Here is a 12,181-nt window from a genome sequence, read left to right on the forward strand (position 1 = left end):
GCTGGAGCAGATGATCCGCACACTCACCCAGTGGGAGAGAGCGGCTGACCACTGCCACTGCCTCTGTCAACGCCAGACCACCAGCACTGCCACTGTCAGCGCCAAAGCCACCACCAGCTCCGCCACCTCCTCCCTCCCTGTTTCTCCCTCTTCTCCGCCCCCCCCCACCTCCTCATAGAGAAGTGCCTCAAGAGACCTACAGGCAAGTCCAACCGTGGTTGCACGGGGCTGAGAGTGGCCCCTTTGCAGAGAGAAAGGACCACCTCTGGACCATGGCCATATCTCAGCCAAGAAGGCCTGACCCCAGTCCGTGAAGGGGATGTGGACAGTCCAGGCAACACTGAGATGAGTAGAAGACCACCTCTCAACGTGCCCACCAGATGAGTCCATGCCCAGGCAAGGGAAAGCTGAGAGTCCAGGAGGGTCTTGCTTGCGGTGGGCAGAGTCCCAGCCCCTGATGAAGCTCACACATCCAGAAGGAAGGTCCCCTTGATGTTCCAGAGCTGAGAGCCCAGCTCCACCCTCTGATGAAGCTCACACATCCAGGAGGAAGGTCCCCCTGATGTTCCAGAGCTGAGAGCCCAGCTCCACCCTCTGATGAAGCTCACACATCCTGAAGGAAAGGTCCCCCTGATGTTCCAGAGCTGAGAGCCCAGCTCCACTCTCTGATGAAGCTCACACATCCAGAGGGAAAGGTCCCCTTGATGTTCCAGAGCTGAGACTCCCAGCTCCACCCTCTGATGAAGCTCAGCTGTCCGTGATGAGGGACCTCTTTGATGTTCCAGAGCTGAGACCTCATCTCTGACCTCCTATGAACCTTGGTCATCCAGAGTGAGGGCCCCTGTGATGTCTAGAGCTGAGACCCCAGCTCCAGCCTCTGACGAACTCCAGATGTCTGTGACAAATGGCCCCCCTCTATGTTCCAGCACTGAGACTCCAGCTCTGGCCTCCAGTGAACCTTGGGCATCCAGAATGGGGGCCACCTTGATATTTCAGAACCGAGACCCTAGCTCCAGCTTCCGATGAACTCAGACAGGCGGAACTGAGAAAGTCTCGAGGCCGTGGGCTTGCCTGGGCAGGACTTGGTGTGGCCAAGGTTTGACTGGACTGGAGGCGGCAGAAGGGACTCTGCTCTCCATGTGTGGCCTGCAGACTCCTCACTCGCAGCACCAGAGGTAGCCTTTGCATCCGTAGGAAGCTGGGTTCCAGATGCATAAGGAGAGAGGTGCAGCAGGGAACGCTGGCTGGAGGAGGGGGAGAGGATGAGCCCGGCAGCAGAAGCCATGGATCGCGGGTGGGCCCTGCTGCTGACACCCGCCCCTGAGTGTGCAGCAAAGTGCTGTTCAGTCGTGCCGGACTCATGGCTGGCTGCACACCAGACTTGACCCACGGGGCTGCCAAGCTGGCCAGACCCTGGAATGTAACCCAAGCTTGTTTCCCTGACTTAGCTCCTCTCCTGGGGGAAGTTGCTAAACGCCCACTAGCCAGCCCAGCGTGAAGCCGGGACCTTGGGGCTGGTCAGATCTGATTGCCTATTTCCAGCAACAGAAGCTTATTATTGAGGTTGGGGCTGAGAGGGGACCAGGCCATGGCCATGGGTGGTGAAGATGGCGTGGACAGCAGAGGAGGCCCCCAGACAACATGGGGAGATGATGGCGGCACGAGCCGCTATGTTTTGAGCTGGGACCCAGATGGTTGCTGCGATCCCTAGGACGCTGGCTTGACCCCAGTCTGTCCACTGAAGTGGAGAGAGGTGGCAATGAATGAAATTAGGCCAAAAACACTGCCTTGCTCAGAAACCCTAAGAACGTCGTGGGTTGACACAGTCGAAGTGATGAAAAGTGTCACCATCGCGGGGAGAGAATGCTGAGTGTTATTCTGCATGTGCTGACTTTGAAATCTGTAGACTGGGAGGTTCTGAGAATCTGATATCATCATTTATGCCATTCAGACATAGCTACAATGATATATCCTAGAAACTGACTTATTTTCTGCAGTTGGAGTCTGCAGGAAAAGGGAGCAGCTAGCAAGCATTCTTGAAAAACACATCCTAATGATGCCAACATCGTTTTGGTGATGTTCCCTGGAAATTCATTCGAATCTGGAACTGTGCACTCAAGAACTTCTTTTATGAGTAATTGGAACTCGAGACCTGGGTTGGAATGGAGGAGAAATGTTGTCTTAGAGGACTGCCCCACCCCCCCACTGTCATTGGGCCAAGTTATTTTAGGAGATTTCCAAGAACAGGCAATTATTAGAATCACTCCTTGCTGATTTCCTAGAAGTTTCCACAACAATCTTTTAAGCCAAATGTGAAACGGGTGCGCCAGCGGGCTCATAATGTTTGTGAAAAAAATGTGAAATTGCCCTGTGACATCATCAGCTGCAAGGAGCAAGGCTCAAAGTTGAACGGCGGGAGCTTCTGGATCATGGGGCAGAGCCTCCAGACTTAATGCAGATCAGAGATGATGATATAGCCCCTCCCAGGAAGACTGTCGAGTTGTTGAAGATTTTCTGGAGTATGCTAGGCATTGTGCTGAGACTCTGGGAGAAGAGATGGATTTGATTCAGTCCCCACCCGCCCAAGTGCAAAAGACTAAATTCCAGGTGCTGTTACTGCTGTGGTCTCAGTGTAGAGGGCTCCCCTTTGGTCAGGCCTGGATGGTCCATGGTGGTCTCCCAGTCAGCTCCCATTTTACAGATGGAAACACTGAGGCTGAGAGAAAGATTGGTTACTCGATGTCCATTTAGACCAGACGTCTCTCTCTGGAGGTCAAATGTTCCAGACAACAGGCTGCCTCTGACTGTACTGAGATTCAGGAAGAGTCCAGAAGGCTGAATGGATTGCCCACAGATGCCCATCAAGAGAGCCGAAGTAGGAAGACTTGGCGCCAGAACTCCTATCTCCTCGGGCAGATTGACTGTGATGGTACCCGTGCTCCAGGATCCCAGCCCCCGTGCCACGATGGAAGACCAGGCCAGAGGGAGTGAGGCTGCTCGGCGGGATGGAGTGACAGGACAGGAAGAGCCCCTCCTGGGGGTCTAGGGAGCCAGGCTCAATTAGTTTGATTCCACCTGTCCCGTGGGGCTTTAGTTTCCCCCGTCATCAGTCAGTCTCCTGCCTCCTTCTTGGAGCAATGTTCCCTGATGGGGGGCCCCCACTTCTGCTTGGTGAGTGGTGACCACTTGGTGAAATGGATTCATGGCGAGGAGGCAGGCAATCCCTGAGGGAGATGAAAATCACGGCCTTCTTCCTTCCTAGGAGGGGTCGACTCATGCCCCAGATTTCTTGGCTACTGCCAGCTCCACTCTTAGAGGAAGCAGTAACCCAGAAGATGCCCTGGGCTGCCATTTTCCCCCAGATGACTGTAATCTTCCCTTCTTAACCACACTGGTGGCCACCATCTTGTTACCTAAATTCAAGTTGACCTAGGCACCCTCTATATTATGTGGCGACCGTATGTGTGTGTGCTAAGTCACTTTAGTCGTGTCCAACTCTCTGTGACCCTGTGGACCCTAGCTCACCAGGCTCCACTGTCCATGGGATTCTCCAGGCACGAATACTGAAGAGGGCTGCCATGGACTCCACCGGGGCATCTTCCTGACCCAGGGACTGAACTCGCATCTCTTAAGTCTCCTGCATTGGGGAGGAGGGTTCTTCACCACTAGTGCCACCTGGGAAGCCCCGGCAGCCTGGGAAGCCAAGGAGTTGGGGGGCTGGAGTGAGACAGGGGCTGGCAGCCTGTGGAAAGCTTTCTCTCAAGCCCCCTTCATGTGGAGGGGTGTCCCCCACACAGGCTGGTGGGAGGCAGGACACCCCCGACTCCCCAGCACTTCTTAGGAGAAAGTTTGGCCTCTTACCCTCAGCCCTGCGCCCTGCACTCAAGTTGAGCCTTCAGGGAAGTCAGTCCCGGAAGTGGCAAAGACTCTGCAGAGGCCGGGCCCACTTGTGGGTGGGCGGAGGCAGGTTGGGAGGACAGATGGGCAGGGCAGTGAGGGGCAAGATGGCAGCCAACTGGTCCAGAGTCAGACCAAATTCCAGCCAAGTGTTACTCAAGTGATCCGCAGAGAAGGGGGAGCCCCACCCCAGGGAGACATAGATCAGGCTTCACAGAAGTCCTTAGTCCACTGCCTCCCCGTGGCTCTGGGGCCTCCAAGGCCAGAGCTTCTCTAGGCTCCAGGTGGCCCTGGGAGTGGGGGGTGGGTGGGGGCCGGGAGGGGGCTGGCAGGGTGTTGTGGAACGTTACCTATATACCTGCACTTCACAAAGCACTTTATCTGTCTGCTTGGTGTTGGCTGATGGTGGCAGGAGTGGATGGATGTGTGCCTGTGGGAGGCTGGGTACCCCTTGGGCCCCCCACATCACCAGGGAGACCCGAGGACTCAGAGACGGGATACTCACGTGTCCGTAGGCGATGGGCCCAGGAGCGGTCTTTTCTGAGATACTCTGGCCAGGGCCTCGGTGCCCAGGAATCAGGCCACGCTGCTAGGAGAAAGCACCCAGGGCACCCCTGCCTGGTCATTTGGGGTTAATGACCCAAGCTGGAGCTTGCATGTGACCTCAAAGGGTCTTAGCCAACACTCCCCATACAGCCCGGACTCATGCCCCTGCAAGGGAGCTGTTTCTGGAGATTTCTGCCAACTGGGACCCCTGACTCAGGGATCAGTCTGCACCCCTTCACCCCACCTCCTGCACTGTCCCCAGTACCAGATAGGTGCTTGGGTGGCTGCCCCAGGTTAGGCTGAAGTGCCGTCCCCACCCTGGGGGGTGGTGCTTATGGTGCAGGGGGGCCCTAGCCTCGGTTGGGGGACGGATGTGTTTGAGCTTGCCTGTGTATGTGCATGGGCGTGTGCACGTGTGCAGATGTGTGTGTGCCTGTGTGTGTGAGAGAGCGAGAGAGACGGTGGAGAGTGACTGGAAATGAGAGACAGTGGGTCTCTCCCTAACCTCAGATGCCCTGAATCTGAACTTCACATCCATTCCCCCACAGACCCACTCTCTGCAGTACCCCCTGCCACGAGCCCCCTGTAGCTTCCCAGCAGCCCATCTGTCATCCAGTTCTGCCACCGTGAACAGGAGAGTGGCATCCTCGGTCCTCACCCCTTCCCCTTCCCTGTCCCCCCCCATCCCCCCGCCCAATGCAATGCCTCTCCTTGGCAATCTTGCCCCCAAGAGCTGTTGACGCCCCCTCTCACCAGCTGTGCCCCAGTGCTCCTGAGTGGGGCCTCCCCTGCCTGCAGCCCCCCAGTTCCTCCCACCCCACCTGGGACTCTGACCAGCTCCCCCAGGCCAGCCCCCCAGACCCCAGCTTCCCCAGCAACTCACAGTATTTGTCCAGCCACCTCCTGGATGGAGGGATAGGGTGTTGAGCTGGACATGTTGGGTCCCGCCCAGTCTCTGCAGCCTGCACAGCCTCCCTGGCCACTGCCTGGGGTGTCTGCCACCCACGGGCGCTGGCCAGGATCTCTGGACCCAGATGTTGGCCACTGCACTGCAGCCTCGACAGAGCCTCGGACCTGGACGATGCCTGCACTCAGCCCAGAGGCTGCTCCATCCAGGTCAGTTCCCATCTGGTTGTCCCAGGTGCCCCATCCCCTTCTCATCTGGGGGATGCGTCTACCTGAGATTCAGAATCCAGAAGGGCAATGTTTGTCTTTGCAATGCTTAGAGTTGCATTGGTCTGGATTGAAGGTGTTAAAAATGCCAGACTTTTGCTGATGAAAGTCTGTTTTGTCTGATTGATTTGCCAGTGAGGTTGAGAGTGGATGAATCCAATGAGCTCTGTGCTTTTGACAGATAAATATCTACATATTACATATTATATATATATATTGCTCATGTAAATATGATGTGATACCCAGGAAGTTACATCGTTGCAATTCTATAAGCTTGACATGAAAGCTTTGTTGCCAATTTAAAAGTGGGCTGGGGGAAGGTGGGATTAGGTGGCTTTTCCAAATTCCTTCATGGGGAATATGCCCTCACTCTAGTGCATCCACTGTTCCTCACTGGCAAGTTTCTCAGCTTGGTAGTTATTCTCTGAGCTTTGTACAAGATGGGTATTCTGTTAATGCAAGTGGGCAGGGGTGTTAGCTGGCACTCCAGGTCCCATCTTGAGCCTCAGAGATTTCTAGGCCCAGTTTGTGGGTCCTGGATTCCTCCTCCAGCCACCTCTAGTATTTGGGGTCCATCTCATGCATGTCGTCACCATGGGCTCCCTCACCCTGGCTCCCCTCACCCAGTACTGCTCTACCGTGCGCCACAAGTCCTGGGTCCCGGCCCATCCTTCCCCGTGGGCCGGTCGTCTCGGGCTCTCATCACCTCCACCCGGCCTCTGTCATCCTGAGCACAGCATCTCATCTCACTGTGGACCTGGCCATCACCCATCCATCATCTGCCTCACTCCATCATCCTCGCTTCGGGGCTCCTTCTGGCCTCCAGGGCCTTGTACATGGTAGGCTTTCATTCATTCGTTTGCACATTCGGTGAAGGTCTACTGTGTGCCAGGCCCTGTGCCAGGCAGCAAGTAAATGGACATGGACCATGAGAGTGCACGCCTCGGGGAGACGCAAGAGAGCCGGTGGATGGCAGAGAGCCTGGGTCAAGGCGGTTTGGGTGTGCAGGGCGGCTTGGGTGTGTGGGTCTGACTGTGTGGGTGTGAGGAGGCTCAGTCCAGGTCCTGTTGAGTGGGCTCTGCAAGGAGAGCCCACCTGTGCCCACTTTCTTCCCCACTGGTGGCTGGCATTTCAAAGTGGCATCAGGACCCCAGACCCTCCCAGTGTGCTCGTGGGGGTCATTGCTCCCAGGACCCTGGCACAGGTCTGGCCCCTCTGGTAGCCTCAGCTCCTTGTACTGTGCACCCCATTCCCTGGGTCAGCCTCTTCATTGTCCACTTTGTTGGAGATCTCCCATTCCTGCCCAGATCCTTTGATGTTGGTTCACATCTTTCCCTTTTCAGATGATAAAACTGATGCTCAAATGGTTCCCTGAGTGTCATCAAGGACTCAGAGGGAGGGTTAAGGACTGAATTTTGTGCTCTTTCCACCAAAGTTGAAGGGAATGAATGAACAAATGACATGAGAGAAGAGAAGTGGGTGGGGAGGAGTACATGGACTTCTCAGCCTTGGAGTGGTTTCTAGGCAGACAGACCACCTTGGAGGAGGGAGAGTCACAGGGCCACCCAGTCTGTGAAGGAGGGTTACACTTCCTTGTTGAAGGTGGAAAGGGAAGTGAATTTCTCATAGAGTAAAATTTATTCCGTTGTAAAATTCTGAGCAGTGTCCTTGTAGTTTAGGCCATTACACTGTATTTGTTTTGAATCATAATGGCAAGGATGGTTTGATCTATTGACTTGAATGTCTTTGCTTGGTCAAGTGGTGATGGTCAAATATCCATCTGGTAAATTTCCAGGTCTTGGAGAGTCAGAAACAGGAACCCTTTAGTGTCCGTGAAGACCTTGTAGATTTTCTGGTAATGGGAGGCCAGTTTGTGGGGTGCAGTGGTGGAGGTCTTCAAGGCCCTCTCTAAGGATTGGAGTGGACTCAGCTTTAGGGGACCTTGAGGGTCATCACATGGTTTAGGTTTGAAATTCTCCTTTTGGTAAGGGACTTTTTAAACTTTCAGGATTGTTACATTACCTATTAGAGTTTGAAATTAAATCAGATATAGTGTGAGATGTGTAGTCTTGACTGAGAGTCTATAGGGATGAGGAGGCACAAGGAAGGGGGTCCCCTTGAGGATGTCCATCATCTCCCTGGGTGGGACTGCTCTTCATGGGATGTTGGAGGCTGAAAAGCATTCTGAGGTTCATACCACAGCTATACTCCTCCCCACTGAGAGTAAAGACCTTTTTCTCTACTCAGGGATCACACTGATCACCTCCTTCACAAAGGTGTCACACAGATCACCTCCACCACTTGGATGTCACATAGAGTCCCTCAGCCACTTAGGTATCACGTAAAACCTGTCCTCCACTCAGGTATCACATAGAACCTGTCTTCCACTCAGGTGTCACAAAGAACCCATCCTCCACTAAGGTGTCACAATGAACCCTTTCTCTACTTAGGTGTCACACAGAAACCCTGCTCCACTCAGATCTCACATAGAGTCCGTCCCTCCACTCAGGTCTCACACAGAGTCCTTCCTCCCCTCAGGTCTCACAGAGAACCCCTCCTCCCCTCCGGTCTCACATAGAACCCCTCCTCCTCTCAGGTCTCACGTAGAACCCCTCCTCTTCTCAGGTCACACGTAGAACCCCTCCTCCCCTCAGGTCTCACACAGAACCCCTCCTCCCCTCAGGTCTCACACAGAACCCCTCCTCCCCTCAGGTCTCACACAGAACCCCTCCTCCTCTCAGGTCTCACACAGAACCCCTCCTCCCCTCAGGTCTCACACAGAACCCCTCCTCTTCTCAGGTCTCACACAAAACCCCTCCTCCTCTCAGGTCTCACACAGAAACCCTGCTTCTCTCAGGTCACACACAGAACCCCTCCTTCTCCCAGGTCTCACACAGAACCCCTCCTCCCCTCAGGTCTCACACAGAACCCCTCCTCCTCTCAGGTATCACACAGAGTCCTTCCTCCACTCAGGTCTCACACAGAACCCCTCCTCCCTTGAGGTCTCACACAGAACCCCTCCTCCTCTCAGGTCTCATGTAGAACCCCTCCTCCCCTCAGGTTTAACATAGAACCCCTCCTCCTCTCAGATCTCACACAGAACCCCTCCTCCTCTCAGGTCTCACACAGAAACCCTCCTCCCCTCAGGTCTCACACACAACCCCTCCTCCTCTCAGGTCTCACACAGAGTCCTTCCTCCTCTCAGGTCTCACACAGAACCCCTCCTCCTCTCAGGTCTCACACAGAACCCCTCCTCCTCTCAGGTCTCACACAGAACCCCTCCTCCCCTCAGGTCTCACATAGAACCCCTCCTCCCCTCAGGTCTCACACAGAACCCCTCCTCCTCTCACGTCTCACTCAGAACCCCTCCTCCCCTCAGGTCTCACGTAGAACCCCTCCTCCTCTCAGGTCTCACACAGAACCCCTCCTCCCCTCAGGTCTCACATAGAACCCCTCCTCTTCTCAGGTCTCACACAGAACCCCTCCTCCTCTCAGGTCTCACACAGACACCCTCCTTCTCTCAGGTCACACACAGAACCCCTCCTTCTCTCAGGTCTCACACAGAACCCCTCCTCCCCTCAGGTCTCACACAGAACCCCTCCTCCTCTCAGGTCTCACACAGAGTCCTTCCTCCACTCAGGTCTCACACAGAACCACTCCTCCTCTCAGGTCTCACACAGAACCCCTCCTCCTCTCAGGTCTCATGTACAACCCCTCCTCCCCTCAGGTCTCACACAGAACCCCTCCTCCTCTCAGGTCTCACACAGAGTCCTTCCTCCTCTCAGGTCTCACACAGAACCCCTCCTCCTCTCAGGTCTCACACAGAACCCCTCCTTCTCTCAGGTCTCACACAGAACCCCTCCTCCCCTCAGGTCTCACACAGAACCCCTCCTCCACTCAGGTCTCACACAGAACCCCTCCTCCCCTCAGATCTCACGTAGAACCCCTCCTCCACTCAGGTCTCACATTGAACCCCTCCTCCGCTCAGGTCTCACACAGAACCCCTCCTCCACTCAGGTCTCATGTAGAACCCCTCCTCCGCTCAGGTCTCACACAGAACCCCTCCTCCCCTCAGGTCTCACACAGAACCCCTCCTCCCCTCAGGTCTCACACAGAACGCCTCCTCCTCTCAGGTCTCACACAGAACCCCTCCTCCCTTGAGGTCTCACACAGAACCCCTCCTCCTCTCAGGTCTCATGTAGAACCCCTCCTCCCCTCAGGTTTAACATAGAACCCCTCCTCCTCTCAGATCTCACATAGAACCCCTCCTCCTCTAAGGTCTCACACAGAACCCCTCCTCCCCTCAGGTCTCACACAGAACCCCTCCTCCTCTCAGGTCTCACACAGAGTCCTTCCTCCACTCAGGTCTCACACAGAACCCCTCCTCCTCTCAGGTCTCACATTGAACGCCTCCTCCTCTCAGGTCTCACACAGAGTCCTTCCTCCACTCAGGTCTCACGTAGAACCCCTCCTCTCCTCAGGTGTCACACAGAACCCCTCCTCCTCTCAGGTCTCACACAGAACCCCTCCTCCCTTGAGGTCTCACACAGAACCCCTCCTCCTCTCAGGTCTCATGTAGAACCCCTCCTCCCCTCAGGTTTAACATAGAACCCCTCCTCCTCTCAGATCTCACATAGAACCCCTCCTCCTCTAAGGTCTCACACAGAACCCCTCCTCCCCTCAGGTCTCACACAGAACCCCTCCTCCTCTCAGGTCTCACACAGAGTCCTTCCTCCACTCAGGTCTCACACAGAACCCCTCCTCCCCTCAGGTCTCACACAGAACCCCTCCTCCTCTCAGATCTCACACAGAGTCCTTCCTCCACTCAGGTCTCACGTAGAACCCCTCCTCTCCTCAGGTGTCACACAGAACCCCTCCTCCTCTCAGGTCTCACACAGAACCCCTCCTCCACTCAGGTCTCACACAGAACCCCTCCTCCCCTCAGGTCTCACGTAGAACCCCTCCTCCACTCAGTTCTCACATTGAACCCCTCCTCCGCTCAGGTCTCACATAGAACCCCTCCTCCACTCAGGTCTCACGTAGAACCCCTCCTCTTCTCAGGTCTCACGTAGAACCCCTCCTCCCCTCAGGTCTCACACAGAACCCCTCCTCCCCTCAGGTCTCACGTAGAACCCCTCCTCCCCTCAGGTCTCACACAGAACCCCTCCTCCACTCAGGTCTCACACAGAACCCCTCCTCCCCTCAGGTCTCACACAGAACCCCTCCTCCTCTCAGATCTCACACAGAGTCCTTCCTCCACTCAGGTCTCACGTAGAACCCCTCCTCTCCTCAGGTGTCACACAGAACCCCTCCTCCTCTCAGGTCTCACACAGAACCCCTCCTCCACTCAGGTCTCACACAGAACCCCTCCTCCCCTCAGGTCTCACGTAGAACCCCTCCTCCACTCAGTTCTCACATTGAACCCCTCCTCCGCTCAGGTCTCACATAGAACCCCTCCTCCACTCAGGTCTCACGTAGAACCCCTCCTCTTCTCAGGTCTCACGTAGAACCCCTCCTCCCCTCAGGTCTCACACAGAACGCCTCCTCCTCTCAGGTCTCACACAGAACCCCTCCTCCCTTGAGGTCTCACACAGAACCCCTCCTCTCTCAGGTCTCGTGTAGAACCCCTCCTCCCCTCAGGTTTAACATAGAACCCCTCCTCCTCTCAGATCTCACATAGAACCCCTCCTCCTCTAAGGTCTCACACAGAACCCCTCCTCCCCTCAGGTCTCACACAGAACCCCTCCTCCTCTCAGGTCTCACACAGAGTCCTTCCTCCACTCAGGTCTCACACAGAACCCCTCCTCCTCTCAGGTCTCACACAGAACCCCTCCTCCTCTCAGGTCTCACACAGAACCCCTTCTCCTCTCAGGTCTCACACAGAGTCCTTCCTCCACTCAGGTCTCACATAGAACCCCTCCTCCCCTCAGATCTCACGTAGAACCCCTCCTCCACTCAGGTCTCACACAGAACCCCTCCTCCTCTCAGGTCTCACACAGAGTCCTTCCTCCACTCAGGTCTCACATAGAACCCCTCCTCCCCTCAGATCTCACGTAGAACCCCTCCTCCTCTCAGGTCTCATGTAGAACCCCTCCTCCCCTCAGGTCTCACATTGAACGCCTCCTCCTCTCAGGTCTCACACAGAACCCCTCCTCCCCTCAGGTCTCACACAGAACCCCTCCTCCTCTCAGGTCTCACACAGAGTCCTTCCTCCACTCAGGTCTCACACAGAACCCCTCCTCCCCTCAGGTCTCACATAGAACCCCTCCTCCTCTCAGATCTCACACAGAGTCCTTCCTCCACTCAGGTCTCACGTAGAACCCCTCCTCTCCTCAGGTGTCACACAGAACCCCTCCTTCTCTCAGGTCTCACACAGAACCCCTCCTCCACTCAGGTCTCACACAGAACCCCTCCTCCCCTCAGATCTCACGTAGAACCCCTCCTCCACTCAGGTCTCACATTGAACCCCTCCTCCGCTCAGGTCTCACACAGAACCCCTCCTCCCCTCAGGTCTCACACAGAACCCCTCCTCCTCTCAGGTCTCACACAGAGTCCTTCCTCCACT

The sequence above is a fragment of the Muntiacus reevesi genome, chromosome 15 (genome assembly GCF_963930625.1).
Source record: "Muntiacus reevesi chromosome 15, mMunRee1.1, whole genome shotgun sequence".
Taxonomy (NCBI): Eukaryota; Metazoa; Chordata; class Mammalia; order Artiodactyla; family Cervidae; genus Muntiacus; species Muntiacus reevesi.